The following is an 18,005-nucleotide window of genomic DNA, read 5'->3' as shown; positions in this document are numbered from 1 at the left end:
GTTTCCTATCTTTTAAATATTTACCTAAAATTTCTCATTAAGTTGATGGGAAAACTGGTAAACTCCCTTAATTATCACACATTCATATCTTGTTCTAATCATGTAATTGGGTCTTTAAAGGTGTCTGAATAACAAAGTATACCACTTGGATCCAATCCTGAAGCTAATTTGATTATGAGAGAAAAGACTTGAGGGACTGAAATGCCTGTGATGTTGCAGATGTCTTGAAGGAATGAGGAGCAGTCAAGGCAGACTGTGTAGATGGACGTAGATGAGCAGTTGGTGGTGGACAGGATTAAGCTGAGGTGTTTGTGCAGAGATGTTGAAAAGAATATGACTGAGACACAAATCCAAATCGCATTCAATAAAATGATAATGCAAAGAATAGAAAAGTTTACAAATGTTGTATATAAACTTTACTTTTTAATCTCACAGACAACACAATAAAGGCTGTGTTACCCATGAACAATATAATACTATTCAAATAGCTCAGTGACTCAATCACACTGAAAGATTCCCAATATGGTGAGATAGTCTTTATGTTAATGTGAAGGTCATTCAAAGTTTTACCCTCCTGCCCACTAAAGGTAGGCTACAACTGGAGATTTTACAAAGAATAGGAAGTTTATATTGTATCCTATGCAGGCACAATACACCGTTTTCTTGAAACTCAAACATGTATAGGTAGTATGTCCTTAATTTATTTGCAGAATCAAATAAATTAAGAATTAAGTCAGAATCTCACTTATTACATAAAAGTTGATGTCTTATTTTTCAAGTACTCCAAGACAGTCTACAGCTATGTGTAAAACATACTACCAACAAATATATATTAACTTTCTATTACATGAGTTCTAGGCTAGTCTGGGCCAAATTATGAAACCCTGTCTGGAAATTAACAAGCAAACAAACAATTATTCAATGTTAGAAAATTCTAGTCTGTACAGCATAAGAATTTTTAATATTCTCAGAGACTGGCTTTAGATCTCTGAGTATATAGTAAACTACACAGAGTCCTCCCTTCTATAAAAGATACAGCATTTTAACATAGCCTATCAACACCCACTGAAGTTTTTTAAACTGGTTTCATGTTATTGATCTTGTACTCAGTTATATACTGAAAATTAGTCATCTCCTATGTAATAAGAAGACAAAAGACTCTGTTGTTCAAGCACAGACCATTTTGTGTATTATTTTTTAATATTTTAACATTTATTTTGTGAGTGTGTGTGTACATATGTGCATGCCTGACTTTGTCTGTGTGTGTGTGTGTGTGTGTGTGTGTGTGTGTGTGTGTGTGAGAGAGAGAGAGAGAGAGAGAGAGAGAGAGAGAGAGAGAGCACATACATTTATACATGTGGAGGCCAGATGAATATTTCAGGTGTCTTCTCCCATCATTCTCTGTTTTCATTTTTGATGTGGTGCAAATTGCTCACTGAACCTGAAGGTCACCATTTCATCTAGATTGACCAGCTCAGCTGGCCTCTCCCAGTCTATGAACCCCACAAATATTACAAACAACCATGCACAATTCTTATGTTAGAGCTGGTGGTTTTACTTAGATAATTTGTTTTCATGGCAGATATTTTAACCACTGAGCCATCTTGCTAGCAATTTCCTAATCTGCCCCAACTATTTTGAAGTACTCATTCTCATAAGCTATTGTTTGAATCTGGTGATGTGTAATGCTTATTTAATACAAGGTTTTATGTATAGGTAAAGACTCGGGTATCTTTTCTTTAAACTATAAGATTCTGAAAATCCTGATAGATTGGTGTGATTATTGAAAAGAGAAAAGTACAACACAGGGACATGCTATGGATAAAGAAAAGAGCCGGGAGCTGAAAATATAGATCTTAGAGACACAATTAATACCTCTGTTAACATTAAATGTTTGATTTCCCTCTATGGCTTATACAGTATTTCACATCAATCACAGAAAAGGAATGAGTATAGAATTAAGTCGCATGTACTTTAAGACTCAATTTTAGGAATTTCTTGTTTCTCCGCACTTGCTTCCAAGTTTATAAATATGACTTCTGTAAACATCACTTTTCAGAGACACCTGGCTCAAAGGATTATTGGTCTTATATGTGAACAATGAGAATAGCTATTGTTTTCATCTTTAGCTTTTATTCCTAGCAAAATGCTGTTAAAACTTGTAAAAGATAAAACATACAAAGAAATTGTATTCTATTAATGCTAGGACAGAACATTAGGAATATTCATTTTTGTCTCAGTACAGGCTATCCTGTGAAGAAGTAACCTCTAATATAAGTCATCCTATCTTTGGTGGAGATGGCTAATTATCGTTGTCTTCTATTGCTGGCATGTTATTACCATGATCTCATTATAAAAAAGTGAAACTAATTATTAACTTATTTACATTACAATAAGTCATAACTTGTGTTGTATATTCTAAGCTAACACTAATTCCATTAAACCAATAAATATTGCCAGAGGGCTAATGTGTGTGATCACCATCCTGATTTTACCAATTTCCTAGTGACAGCCTGTACCTCTCTCTCTCTCTCTTTGTTTTTTTGAGACAGGGTTTCTCTGTGGAGGCCTGGCTGTCCTGTATGTCTTAAAGAACCATGTCAAGAAATGTATTATTTTCCTCATTTAAAAGTTTCATTTAGATACTTGGTGAGAATTAATTTCCTAATTACGTTTCTGGTATGACAATTTATTTTTCCTCCCTTAAGGGCATTTGAAGAAAAAATCTTTACTACTGTAACTTTATTAAAAAGTAGGATCCATTATTGCCATTGCTCTATTTGGACAAACTAACATAGTTTAGAATTTTAAAACCAAGCACCATCTGTGTAAGAATTACAGGAATACCTGGAAATCATTTATACCAACCACTGCAATTTCTTTTATGCTCACTCCAAATGAAGTGAACTGATTTTAAAATCTTTCCCTCTGTGCTCCAAAACAAGCACACTGCCATGAAAATGACTCCCTCTGTTTACACACTGTGAATATTACAAACCCCTTTCTCACAGTAGCCTCAACCACAATATCTCTAACTTGATAAACAGAAGTTTCTACTTTCAGGAGAGTAGAACCTGCCTGCAGCCCAGGATGTTTCACTGAGGTCATGAGATTAGTTTTAATATGCATAAAAATAGCACACTGTATCATTTTGAAGACCTGGCCATACTCTTTGAAATCGATCTACTCTTTTTAAAGACACCTTTTTAGTTGAACCTCTGCATGGTGAGAGTGGGCTCTATTTGTAACTAAAGAGAACTGCTAGACCCAATCCACCTCAGGAAACTGAGTCTCTAACACAAGCACAGATAAGCCCCCAGCAGAAGCATGTGTCCTCAGCATCAGCAGGGGAAAAAATGAAGCCCTGCTGATGTTAAGCTAGAGGGATGCTCTTAAAAGAAAGGCAGCCTAATTCTCAGATACAATAATCCATAATCCAGCTCTCCAGAGGCAGCAGGTATATTACTGCATTGCTATATTCAGTGAAAATAAAATATATTATTCAGATGAACTAAGGTATACAATGTCATTCTATGGAAAGAAAGGTCATCTCTTAATTTTTGCATGGGCATTATTCATGGGCAGTAGGAGGGAGTCTTGTCTTTCTTTCTCAATGAATTACTTGGTTTGGCTTTATGGTAATATTTTCAGATATGAAGCATATTCACACTCTCACACACACACTTCTAGAAACTGCGATTTTCTATCATTTCCTTAGAATGTTTCACAGAGCATTCTATATTCTTATGGGATAAGCCTGAAAGTTGTGAAGACAGAGGTTTTTCAGTCAAGTTTTCATTATTAATTGAAATATCAAGATATTTGGAATTTTCCTGAGTCTAATCTTTTGTTGTTGTTTCCTTAAGCACATTGAATACAAGTACATATATACATATGGGTGTATCCATGTTTTTTATACTACACATATAATACAAAATATGATATATATTTCTAAAATGGTCTAAAATGACTTGTGTAAGTACTCATGTTCTATGTCTTATTTACAGTGCCAACAGCATCTACAATGCAGAGAGCTTATCCTCCTCTTTGTTAGAGATTCAGTTTCCTAAAGTAGATTTGTCTTAGCAGTCATTCTTAGTTACAAAGAAAATCTACGTTTTCTTGGCATAAATAAGCGGTACACTCATCTGGAAAGTATTTTACAATATATTTCCATATATGAATGGATGTATTATGTATCTATATATGTTTGTGTGTGTGTGTGTGTGTGTGTGTGTGTGTTTGTGTACCTCTTTATTTTCTGAGAAGTTTCTTGATAATAATATATTGGAGAAGCAAATGTATGAGGAACGAATATTTCTTATCTCTTAGACACAACATTTTGAAAATACTGAATTAGTGACAACTCATTAGTTAAAGGGATCAGGAGCATGATCTGTGGGGTTAAGAAACTTGATGTTCCATGGGAGGAGACACAGAGACAAAGTTTGGAGCAGAAACTGAAGGAAAGGCCATCCAGTGACTGTCCCACCTGGGGATCCATCCCATATAGAGTTACCAAACCCAGACACTTGTGGATGCTAACAAGTGCTTGCTAACAGGAGCCTGATATAGCTGTCTCCTGAGAGGCTCTGCCAGCTCACAGTCATTCATTAGACATACACAGGGTCCCCAATGAAGGAGCTAGAGAAAGGAACCAAGGAGATGAAGGGGTTTTCAGCCCCATTGTAGGAACAACAATATGGACCAACCAGGACCTCCAGAGCTCCCAGGGACTAAACCACCAACCAAAGAGTACACATGGAGGGACCCATGGATCCAGCCTCATATCTAGCAGAGGATGGCCTTGTGGGATATCAATGAGAGGAGAGGCCTTTGGTTTTTGAAAGGCGCTATGCCCCATTGTAGGTGAAGGCAGGACAGGAAAGCAGGAGTGGGTGAGTTAGTGAGAAAGTGGAGGGGAGATGGGATAGGGGTATAAATATGGGAAAGGGAATAAAATATAAAATGTGAATAAAGAAAATATCTTATAAAAAATTACGGAAGCTTTATATTTCTCAAGATTGGATCTTAAATATATGAATCACATGAGTTTTACTCAGATGCTATCCCAAACTTTAAAACATGGTATAACAACCTGATTATAATTTTCACCCTCTCATTTAATCAATAAGCCACCAACATAAGCAAATTACAAATTCTCCTGGACACTTTGATTCTTCTAGACTGAGCATTTAAACACATCAGCATGTATATTTACCTCAAATCTACTCAATAACACATGGCTTCTGTAATATCCCATTTCCTTTAATATGTGTTTTATGCACTTTCTCCTTAAGAAAAAAAAAAAAAAAAAAAAAAAAAAAAAAAAAAAAAAAAAAAAACGGGACATTAACTAAAGGATATACCTTCTTCTCAGCACCTCATGGTACCTTCTCCAAAACTGACCATATAATTGGTCACAAAACATGCCTGGACAGATACAAAAATATTGATATTGTCCCATGCATCCTATCAGATCACCATGGACTAAGGCTGATCTTCAATAACAACATAAATAATAGAAAGCCAACATTCATGTGGAAACTGAACAACACTCTTCTCAATGATACCTTGTCAAGGAAGGAATAAAGAAAGAAATTAAAGACTTTTTAGAGGTTAATGAAAATGAAGCCACAACATACCCAAACTTACGGGACACAATGAAAGCATTCCTAAGAGGAAAACTCATAGCTCTAGGTGCCTCCAAAAAGAAACTAGAGAGAGCACACACTAGCAGCTTGACCTCACACCTAAAAGCTCTAGAATAAAAGGAAGCAAACTCACCCAAGAGGAGTAGATGGCAGGAAATAATCAAACTCAGGGGTGAAATCAACCAAGTGGAAACAAAAAGAACTATTCAACAAATCAACCAAAGGAGGAGCTGCTTCTTTGAGAAAATCAACAAGATAGATAAACCCTTAGCCAGACTCACTAGAGGTCACAAGGACAGCACCCTAATTAATAAAATCAGAAATGAAAGTGGAGACATAACAACAGATCCTGAAGAAATCCAAAACAACATCAGATCCTTCTACAAAAGGCTATACTCAACAAAACTGGAAAACTTGGATGAAATGGAAAATTTATGGACAGATACCAGGTACCAAAGTTAAATCAGGATCAGGTTAATGATCTTAACTCTCCCATTTCCCCTAAAGAAATAGAAGCAGTCATTAATAGTCTCCCAACCAAAAAAAGCCCAGGACCAGACAGGTTTAGTGCAGAGTACTATCAGACCTTCAAAGAAGATCTAATTCCAGTTTTCTCAAAATATTCCAAAAAATAGAAACAGAAGGTACTCTATCCAATTCACTCTACAAAGCCACAATTACTCTGATACCTAAACCACATAAAGACCCAACAAAGATAGAGAACTTCAGAACAATTTCCCTTATGAATATAAATGCAAAAATACTCTGTAAAATTCTCCCTAAAGGAATCCAAGAACATATCAAAACAATCATCCATCCTGACCAAGTAGGCTTCATTCCAGTGATGCAGGGATGGTTTAATGTATTGAATGCCATCAACCTAATCCAGTATATAAACAAACTCAAAGACAAAAACAACATGATCATCTCATTAGATGCTGAGCAAGCATTTGACAAAATCTAACAGCCATTCATGATTAAAGTCTTGGAAAGATCAGGAATTCAAGGCTCATGCCTAAACATGATAAAAGCAATCTACAGCAAACCAGTAGCCAACATTAAACTAAATGGAGAGAAGCTGGAAGCAATCCCACTAAAATCAGGGACTAGACACGGCTGCCCATTTTTTCCCCTACCTATTCAATATAGTACTTGAAGTTCTAGCCAGAGCAATTCAACAATAAAGGATGTCAAGGGGATACAAATTGGCAAGGAAGAAGTCAAAATATCACTTTTTGCAGATGATATGATAGTATATATATATATATATATATATATATATATATATATATATATATATATGTGACCTTAAAAATTCTACCAGAGAACTCCTAAACCTGATAAACAGCTTCAATGAAGTAGCTGGATATAAAATTAAATCAAAGAAATAAATGGCCTTTATCTACACAAAGGATAAACAGGCTGATAAAGAAATTAGGGAAACAACACCTTTCACAATAGTCACAAATAATATAAAATACCTTGGTGTGACTCTAACTAGGGAAGTGAAAGATCTGAATGATAAGAACTTCAAGTCTCTAAAGAAAGAAATCAAAGAAGATCTCAGAAGATGGAAAGATCTCCCATGTTCATGGATTGACAGGATAGTCAAAATGGCTCTCTTGCCAAAAGTAATCTACAGATTCAATGCAATCTCCATCAAAATTCCAACTCAACTCTTCAAAGAATTAGAAAAGGCAATTTGCAAATTCATCGGGAATAACAAAAAACCTAGGATAACCAAAACTCTTCTCAATGATAAAAGGACCTCTGCTGGAATCAACATGCCTGACCAAAAGCTGTACTACAGAGCAATTGTTACAAATAAATAAATAAATAAAACAAACAACGACAACGACAAAAAAAAAAAAAAAAAAAAAAAAGCCTCTATGGTACTGGTATAGCAACAGACAAGTAGACCAATGGAATAGAATTGAAGACCTAGAAATGAACCCACACACCTATGGTCCCTTGATCATTAACAAGGGAGCTAAAACCATCCAATGGAAAAAAAGACAGCATTTTCAACAAATGGTGCTGGCACAACTGGAGGTTATCATGTAGAATAATGCAAATTCATCCATTCTTATCTCCTTGTACTAAGGTCAAATCTATGTGCATCAAGGAACTCCACATAAAACCAGAGACACTGGAACTTATAGAGGAGAAAGTAGGGAAAAGCCTCGAAGATATGGGTACAGGGGAAACATTCCTGAATAGAACAGCAATGGCTTGTGCTGTAGGATCAAGAATTGACAAATGGGTCCTCATAAAATTGCAAAGCTTCTGCAAGGCAAAAGACCCCATCAATGAGACAAAAAGGCCACCAACAGATTGGGAAAGGATCTTTACCTATCCTAAATCAGATAGAGGACTAATATCCAATATATATAAAAAACTCAAGAAGGTGGACTCCAGAAAATCAAATAACCCCTTTAAAAAATGGGGCTCAGAGCTAAACAAAGAATTCTCACCTGAGGAATACCGAATGGCTGAGAAGCACCTGAAAAAATGTTCAACATCCTTAATCATCAGGGAAATGCAAATCAAAACAACCCTGAGATTCCACCTCACACCAGTCAGAATGGCTAAGATAAAAAATTCAGGTGACAGCAGATGCTGGCAAGGATGTGGAGAAAGAGGAACACTCCTTCATTGTTGGTGGGATTGCAAGCTTGTACAACCACTCTGGAAGTTAGTCTGGTTGTTCCTCAGAAAAATTGGACATAGTACTACCAGAGGATCCTGCAATACCTCTCCTGGGCATATATCCAGAAGATGTTCCAAGGGGTAAGAAGGACACATGCTCCACTATGTTCATAGCAGTCTTATTTATAATAGCCAGAAGCTGGAAAGAACCCAGATGCCTCTCAACAGAGGAATGGATAAAGAAAATGTGGTACATTTACACAATCGAGTACTACTCAGCTATTAAAAAGAATGAATTTATGAAATTCCTAGCCAAATGGATGGACCTGGAGGGCATCATCCTGAGTGAGGTAAGCCAATCAGAAAAGAACTCGTACACTATGTACTCACTGATGAGTGGATATTAGCCCAGAAATTTAGAATACTCAAGATATAAGATATAATTTGCTAAAGGCATGAAACTCAAGAAGAACGAATACCAAAGTGTGGACACTTTTCCCCTTCTTAGAATTGAGAACAAAACACCCATGAAAGGAGTTACAGAGACAAAATTTGGAGCTGAGACAAAAGGACGGACCATCTAGAGACTGCCACACCCGAGGATCCATCTCATAATCAGTCTCCAAACACTGACACCATTGCATAACCCAGCAAGATTTTGCTGAAAGGACCCTGATATAGCTGTCTCTTGATAGGCTATGTTGGGCCCTGGCAAACACAGAAGTGGATGCTCACAGTCAGCTATTGGATGGATCACAGGGTCCCCAATGGAGGAGCTAGAGAAAGTACCCAAGGAGCTAAAGGGGTCTGCAACCCTATAGGTGGAACAATATAAACTAACCAGTACCTCAAGAGCTTGTGTCTCTAGCTGCATATGTAGCAGAAAATGGCTTAATCAGCCATCATTGGGAAGAGAGGCCTCTTGGTCTTGCAATCTTTATATGCCCCAGTACAGGGGAAAGCAAGGGCCAAGAAATGGGAGTGGGGTGGTTAGGGGAGCGGGGGGGGGAGGGTGTGGGGGACTTTCGGGATAGCATTTTAAATGTAAATTAAGAAAATACCGAATAAAAAACCCGAAAAAAATTGGTACACTAAAATACATACACACCTCTCTTCATTTCATTATTCTTAAGTAGCATTACAAAGACCTGTAAGGCTGAAATCTTAAGGAATTGAGTCATTTTTATTCACCTGATATGTGTTATGCAGATGAATATTATTATCTCCATTATTCAATAGTTGCATCTGTGCAGGAATTCACACAAATGCACTGGATGCTTTGCCTCTGTTGGGCCTTGCTCTATGACAAATATGTCGGAGACAAAGCTTCTCACTCTCAGAGAGCTTATGTACAGGTGGAAGAAAATAATAACATACTGTGAACAACTGTGAAACAAATGCCTGCCACTGAAGAAAACCCACTCACTCCCTGGTTCCCAATGCAACGTGTAAAATATCATGTTTACTTTTCCCAGAGGTAGAAGCACAGTAAATCTCTGATAAGTTGTAAGGAGTAAGCCAAAGTAATATGTAATAAAGCAGTAGCCTATAAAAAGACCATTACTTCAGGTCTAAGTGGCCCTTAGTCTGCCTTACATCAAAAAACAATGAATAAGAACTGTCCCTGTGTTTGCTTACAAAATAAAGGTGGTTTAAAATGAGGATCATGTGTTCAGATACTCAAGGGTCTTTAACACCAGAGGTTCTGGAAACATCAACCATCAAATACTTCAACATTTCCTCCTGTGCCCTTGTGAGAAAAAAGTGGCATAAGGCAACTTTTCTGCTGTCACACACAGGTAGACATAGTGAACTTGAGGACATACTGTTACTTGGAAATAGTACTGAACTACCATCTCCCTCCCAGCCTCAGCCCATCCTTTCTTCTTTTATGATAAGAGGGCAGATGAAATACATTTACATACTTTCTAATTCTTCAAAAGAAATATTGTTTTCTAGTCCCTTATTTTTGTTAAAATATTCTTATAATCATTGAGTACTCTGATTGCCAAGTTCAGGTCTTGGTTTTGGTCTGAAGAGCAAAATAAAGGGCAATCTAATTTTAAGACCTATCTACAGTTTCACTTAATATTCTTTTTGCACAAAGTCAAAAGATTTAGAAGAGAATTATAATTGCCTGGTACTTAAAATATTATTGAAAATGCAGTGGGCTGAATTTAAAATGTACTTGGAGGTTCAGTCTACTGATTCTAGAAAAAAAGTCAAGTTCATTTACAAAGTTATGTTAAATTCTCTTCCTTGGTTTTACTTAGATATATTTAAAAAGTAAGGTTAAAAGATTGGTAACAGGTTATCAATCGTGAATGTCAGTATTTCTTTTAGTTTGTGGTACTTTACAGTGTATCTGTATGATTTATAGAAACCAGTAAAGGTCTGGGGAAATAGCTCATCCAGAAAGTGCTAATTATTTCATTATAAGGACTCTGTTTGATCATAGAAGTCACCTAAAAAACATCAGGAATAATAACATAGATATATGAATGGAGCCCCCTGGCTGCTTTCTCTTTTTGGCCTAGTGTTCTTGGTCAGCTAGAGATCTTTTCTCACCAAAAGGTAGAGGTCTTTCTGAGGAATGCCACTTGAGGTTGATCTCAGATATATGCATGCCTCTGTGGTCACAAACATAAATATGCACGTCTTAGGTAAGGTTTGTATTACTATAATGAAAGACTATGGCCAAAACAACTACGAATGATAGGGTTTGTTTGGCTTAGACTTCCATATCACTGCTCATCATCAAAGGAAGTCAGAACAGGGAAAGAAACAGGACAGGAGCCTAGAAGTAGGAGCTGATGCAGAGGCCATGGAAAGGTGCTGCTTGGATGTTTGATCATCATGACTTGCTCAGCTTGCTTTCTTATGGAATTTAGGTTCATCATTCCAGGGATAGCAGCACCCAGAATGGGCTGGACTTTTCTCTAGCAATTACTAATTTAGAAAATACTTTAAAACCCAATCTAACGGAGGAATTTCCTCAACTGAGTTTCCCTTCTTTCCGGTGACTCTAGCTTGTGTCAATTTGACATAAAACTAGCAAGTCAACACATCTGAACACAAAATACCTGAAGTGTTGGCTTGAATAAAAATGGTATCCCTAGGCTCACAGGGTTAGGGGGTGTGGCATTATTGGAGTCAGTGTGGATTTTTGGAGAAACTGTGTCACTGGGGGATGGCTTTGAGGTTTCAAATGCTCAAGCCAGGCCCAGTGTCACTCTTTCTTCCTGTTGCCTTCAGATCTGGATGCAGAACTCTCAGCTGCTTCTCCAGCACCATATCTGCCTGTAAGCCACTCTGCTTCTGGACACAAAGACAATGGAATTAACACCTGAACTGTAAGCCAGGCCCAATTAAATATTTCCTCTCCTAAGAGTGATCATAGTGTCTCCTCAAGGTAATAGAAACCCTAATTAAGACACTTGGTTAAAAATTAACAGAAAACACCGAAGTGGATATTACAAGGATGCTGTGATCCTGAACCCCTGGAGAGTTACTATGCACCCATGCCTTATAATGCTACATTTTCTCCCACATATAACCTGGGTCTATAATTTGTGTTCTTTACATACAATTCCTTTCATGTTATTAGAATCAAGTGATTATGAAATAGCAACCACATTTTCCCTAGCTGCCACATATATTTTCTTTCTTATCTCCCTTATTACTATGGTTGGATTTTTTTTTTTTTCTGATAACACACATTTTTCAGCAAATATGTTCTCTGGGCACATTTTGTACAGGAAGATTTTATTTATTTATCTACTGACCACATGTTTTAACTTATTTACTCCAGCTATAATATTCATTTCTTTAGCTTTGATGACTTTTAACACATCAATCGTGTGATTGTTGTCATTGTAGTTTGGATTACTTAAATTTAGTTTTTTGTTTTTCTTTATTTTTATTTTAGTAACTTTGCATATGATATGCAATCAGCATTAAATGCAGACTTGAAGTACACTCAAAAGGCAGGCATAATAGTGTTTTTCTCATCTCAAAGAATCATTGTGATTTATTGATTGTTTCTTTCAAAATTATACTTGTTACTTCGCTGCCTGAAAGATTGGGTGTGTTTGGGTTGCAATGAGATAAAGGATTAAAATGTGGCCAGAATTGTGATGATGAGTTACATGGGTGGCAAAGAAAAGAAAATCATACCTTAAAATATATTTACCCTGAGAGGAGAGGGGCATAAAAGACTCCTACAGTTATTCTCTAGAGTAACCCAGGAAATATTTGTCATCATTTGGTAGCATAAAAATGCACGTGTGAAAACATAAGTTAATTTTTCTCTCAGCCAAGTTTAGTGGATGAAATCATTCTGTCAAAGTTCTTGGTCTGAAGTCATTATTGCTAGATCAACTTCTTATTCAGAAATCAGAGAGCCATTCATCTGAGAGTAGACATCTGTGAATATCACCACACAAATACTCACAGTGAATTGGGAGGTGTCAGGCTACATCATCCAAATGCTTCCAATTCGGAAATCCTGTGGTAGCTAAGAAGGGATAGAAGGAAAGATGAAAAATAAAATTATGTTCTAGACTAGATTATTACAAAAGTCAGGGTTTTAAATATAAATGGCTCACAAAATTCTTGTCTATAGCTTAAACATTAGTAAAAAAGACTTCTAAGTTGACTGAATAATTATATCAATAGGTATAATTGAATGACCAGACATAATTGAATGAAAATATGGGAGCAGCTGAGGGCCTCTTAAGAGTACTCTGAGCAAGGTTAATTTTTAGAATTCTAGGGAGAACACAGAGGAAGGGTCAGATCTCTGTAGGTATGAGGCCGTGGCTTGAGCACTCAAGAGCAAAATAATTATGTATAATGAATAACTGCTTTACACAGGTTCATTCACAGATGTCTGTGCCCCACTGAACTTGTTGGTTTTGTGTGTCAATTTGACACATGCTTGAGTCATCGTAGAGGAAGGAGCCTCAGTTGAGGAAATGCTTCCCTGAGGTCCAGTTGTAAAGTATTTTCTAAATTAGTGATCAATGGGGAAGGACCCAGCCTATTGTGGGTGATGCTATCCCTCAGCTTATGGTCCTAGGTTCTTTAAGAAGGTATTCTGAGCAAGCCATGAGAATTAAGCCAGGAAGCAGCACCCTTCTATGGTCTACACATCAGTTCTGCCTCCATAATTCTGCCTTGTTTGAGTTCCTGTTCTGACTTCCTTCTATAATGAACATAAATATGGAAATGTAAGCAGAATAAACTCTTTACTCCCCAACTTGCTTTTTGTCATGATGTTTCATCACAGCAATAGATAACTAACTTAAAATATCTACCTTACTTTGTTAAACTTGTTTTTTTTTAAGTTTGTAAACTTGTTACTTGGCTTCATAAACAATGATTAATTTGCAAAGTTTTTCTAAATAATATACATAGAAATGAAGAGTTCTAAGAAAGTTGGAATATTCATGAAAGTTCTTCATTAAAATAGTATATATATATTGGTTAAATAATGTTAATTATGTTATATATTATTATATTGTATAAAATATATAATATTCTTATAAATAATGAGTTATGTATCCATATATAGTACAGGTAAATATGTAAATAAATCTATATAATATAAAATTATACCTATATAAGTTATCTATTTGAGAGAGAGAATGAGAGAGAATGAGAGAGAATGAGTATGAGAGATAGAGAGAGAGAGAGAGAGAGAGAAGGAGAGAGAGAAGGAGAGAGAAGAAGTATAAGAGAGAGAGAAAGAGAGAGAGAGAGAAAGAGAGAGAGAGAACCTGTGTGTCTGTTTCTGTGTGTATTCCAAAGTTTTAAACTTGGGTAAACTTTTGGGCCATCTGCAAGTGAGAGAAAAAGGTGAAACTTATGCAAAGCACTAGGTACAGGGTAATAGAATGCCACATGATGTTGACATCCTCTTAGAACATTTGTTGCCTGAAACCTTCTTAATGATCTATGATAAAGACAAACATGGAGGAGTTCTGTATAACTAACTGCTGGCCTCAGTGGCAGTCTCATCCAGTTTCAGTCATATGAATGATCATCAGTTTTGATTGATTTGAAGCATCAAGTGAAGGCCATCTGCCTTAGCTGAGCCCTCTGGAGGCCATCACAGTGGATTTTTCCAGCATGCTTACTGTAGTTTAATAATTAGTAAAACGACATTTTCAGACCTACTCAGAAGGTGGAAAATAGTCTCAAAGTAGAGGAAGAGAGGGATCTGGGAGGGAGAGAGGAGGCAGAGGGAAAAGGGGTTGGGGGGTTAATTCAGATATGGGAGGAGATGGGGGGAAATACAAAGGGTCAGGAATTTGAAAGGAAGTGTGTAGCAGTGGGGGAGGGAGAACTGGGAGTAACCTCTAGAATGTCCCAGATGCCAGGGACTCAAGAGGTTCCCAGGACCCATCAGGGAGGAAATTAGCTGAAATACACCCCCACCCCAAAAAGGGGAGAGAGAACCTGTAGAGACCATATCCAGGCATGGCCCCAGTTGAGGGATATTGCCACCCACCCACCTCAAAAATATTAATCCATAATTTCTCATGTTAAAAGGAAATGCAGAGACAAAGTGGAGCAGAGAGTGACAGAAAGGTCATCCAGAGATCCTCCCACCTAGGGATCCATCCCATCTGCAGACACCAAACCTATACACTAGACAGGAGCCTATTATAGCCCTGAGAGGCTCTGCCAGAGCCTGACCAATACAGATGTGGACCAATACACAGCCAAACATCAGACTGAGCACGTGATCCAATGGAGAAGTTAAGGCAAGGAATGTAGTTGCTGAAGACGACTTGCAACCCCATAGAAAGAACAATATCAACCAACCAAACAATCCAGGGACAAAACTACCAACCAAAGGGTACACATGGAGGGACCCATGGCTCCAGCTGCATATGTAGCAGAGGATTACCTTATCCGGCATCACTGGGAGGGGAGCCCCTTGGTCCTGTGGAAGCTCAATGATCCAGGGTAGGGGAATGCTAGGGCCCTGAGGCAGGAGTGGGTGGGCGGGAGAGTGGGGGAGCACAATCATAGAGGCAGGGATAGCGGGTAGGGGTTTATGGAGGAAAAACTGAAAATGGGGATAATATTTGCAAAGCAAATAAAATAACCAATAAAATAAAAAAAAATAATTAATTAAAAATTAGGAAAGAGAGAGAAGGAGGGAGGGGGAGGGAGGGAGAGAGAGAGAGAGAGAGAGAGAGAGAGAGAGAGAGAGAGAGAGAGAGAAATTGGCAGCAAATACATGGTATTTTGTGCTGGAAGACAATTGGGAGGAATATGCTTGAAGAAACATCTGTGTGTGGTTGTTTTGACCTCTGAGACACTTTCTCTCAGCCTGATGGACTCAGAAAACTAAGACATCTTATTCAGACAGAGTAGTCCATGAGTGAAACAAAGGCTGCATTTTATTTCTAACCTATCAATGGAGGACACTTTTATAATCAATTGATTATGATCAGACCCCAAGCTCTTGAAGGAAAAAGTATCTGGAGGAATGTCAAGGACACTTGAATGAGGACATGTGCCAAGATGAAAATGCTGCCACCGTCTTTGGAAACACCTTCTCTGTCATTAATCACACTAACAACTTAAAATCTAATTGGCTCCCTCTGGACACATTTGTTTTCATCGAGATTAGCTTTGTCCCAGTTTCTCAATTGCCATGATGTTTTTCATCATCTGAGTAGTTACGAAGATACTTTTGATGGGAAAATTTCAGTGACACAGAGGGAGTGATTGTAGCCATAAACAGTGTTTCAGATCCTTTCTTGACCTTCATTAAGTTATGAAACTGAGGTCTTCTGAGAGGACAGGACAAGTCAAGAAGTTATGGCAGAGCATTTTAACCAAAAATAGGACAATAGTTATGGAAAGTTGTGTAACTTAAGATACCTCATCTTTCCCTTTATGCAAGGTGACAGTGTACCTTGGATGATGTCTATTTTATCCATACATCTCTTGATTTTCTCTTTTTTTTTTTCAATATCCTTGCTGTTTCCTTTGCTTGTTAGCCTTTGTTACAGATTTTCTCTTATAACCACTTATCTGTCTGTGTCCAGGAATTAAATTTCAGATGTATCTGTACTCTTTACTTGAACAAGATTCATGTTGTCATAATGGTTATATTGTTACCTATGAATTCTATGTAGGTAGTGCTAATTCAAAAATTCTGAAAAGCCCTTCTGACAACACTGGCATTGTATAGTCCCTTAACTTCAGTATAAAAACAGCCAATATGCTTGGGAGTGTTTTTCTCCCCTTGGGTTGCCATGTCCAGCCATGACATGAGGAATTATGCACTTTTTTATTTTCTCTTGTTAGGCTATATTCAATGGATAACCCTGGGAGGCCTGGAGGCCTGCTATGTGTGTTTTTGTTTGTTTGTTTCACTTTTTCTTTTTTCTTTTTTTTTCTTTACTTTTCTTTTCAGAAACTGAAGAAATTGATCTGAGGGAGAGGGGATGTGGGGGAGGAGGACTAGGAGGCATGGAGAGAGGGGAAAATGTTCAGGTCGGGCTGTTAATAAGAGAATAACAAGCATTTAAAAAAGAAGAAGAAAAAGAAAAGCTATCAACAAGCCCTTCAAGCTATTTAATAAATAGGAAGAAAAGAAGAAAAGAGACATTACCAAATTCCTTATAATAATTGAGAATTTTACGCTGATCCCAAACTGTTTAAAAGCAAAATAAAACTAGAAAAACATGGAAAAACATTGATAAATACAGATGAAATTCCTCAATAAAATAATAGCATAAAAAAGCTTGGCCTTGATTTCTTTCTTTACCCTCCCAAGTGGGACTGAAACATCCTCATTTGGGCCCTTCAGCTTGTTGACCTTCTTGAATTCTGTGGGTTGTATCGTGGGTATTCAGTAAATTTTTGGCTAATATCCACTTATTAGTGAGTACATACTATTCATGTCCTTTTGGGCCTGAGTTGCCTCACTCAGGATATTTTCTAGCAATCACAGGTGACAGAGGGAGGGAGGGATATGGGTGGGAGAGAGGAGAGGTAGGGGAAAATGGGAACATGATCAGGTATTAGGGGGAAAACAGGAGTGAAGCAGTGAGGGTCACCAGAATGAATGGAAATAGTCAACCTCAGGCAGTAGGAGGTGGGGGGACCTACTAGAAAATACCAGAGACCTGGGAAGTGAAAGTCACTCAGGACTCAATGGGAGGGACCTTAGATGAAATGCCTATCAGTGGAGAGAGGGAATTTGTAGAGTCCACCTCTAGTAGAAAGACAGAGCATCAAGTGTAGAGATGGGGTTGTCATCCCACAGTCAAAAAGTCTGACCCAGAATTGTTTCTCTAAAAGAACTACAGAGATAAAAATGAAGAAGAGACTGAGGGAAAGGAGGCCCAGCTTGGGATCCATCTCAAAAGGAGGCTCCAAGGCCTGACACTATTACTGATACTATGGTGTGCTTACAGACAAGAGTCTAGCATGGCTGCCCTCCGAGAGGCCCAACAAGCAGCTGACTGAGACAGATGCAGATACTTACATCCAACCAATGGACTGAAGTTAGGGACCGTTTTGGCTGAATTAGGGTAATACCAGAAGAAGCTGACAAGGAGGAGGGTGACCCCATAGGAAGACCACTAGTCTCAACTACCATGGACCTCCAAGATCTCTCAGACACTGGGCCACCTACTAGGCAACATACCCTAGCTGGTACGAGGCACCAGA

General features: G+C 37.7%; 1 long non-coding RNA gene across 2 annotated transcripts in view; it reads right to left on the bottom strand.

Moving 5' to 3' along the window:
* The window catches only part of Gm17215 (predicted gene 17215), a 47,573-nt gene extending 31,214 nt beyond the window's left edge, over positions 1-16,359 (bottom strand). The window contains exons 1-2 of one of the 2 annotated variants that reach the window (NR_166536.1): positions 16,206-16,359; positions 12,757-12,819 (exon numbers count right to left, since the gene is read on the bottom strand). This is a non-coding gene — a long non-coding RNA (predicted gene 17215). The remainder of the gene's footprint in view (positions 1-12,756; positions 12,820-16,205) is intronic. The other variant, NR_166537.1, reaches the window with a different exon arrangement.
* Positions 16,360-18,005: the final 1,646 nt, after the last annotated feature.

The sequence above is a fragment of the Mus musculus genome, chromosome 8 (assembly GCF_000001635.26).
Source record: "Mus musculus strain C57BL/6J chromosome 8, GRCm38.p6 C57BL/6J".
NCBI classification, from domain to species: Eukaryota; Metazoa; Chordata; class Mammalia; order Rodentia; family Muridae; genus Mus; species Mus musculus.
The sequence above is the reverse complement of the archived record's forward strand: the minus strand, read 5'-3'. Positions and strand labels throughout refer to the sequence as shown.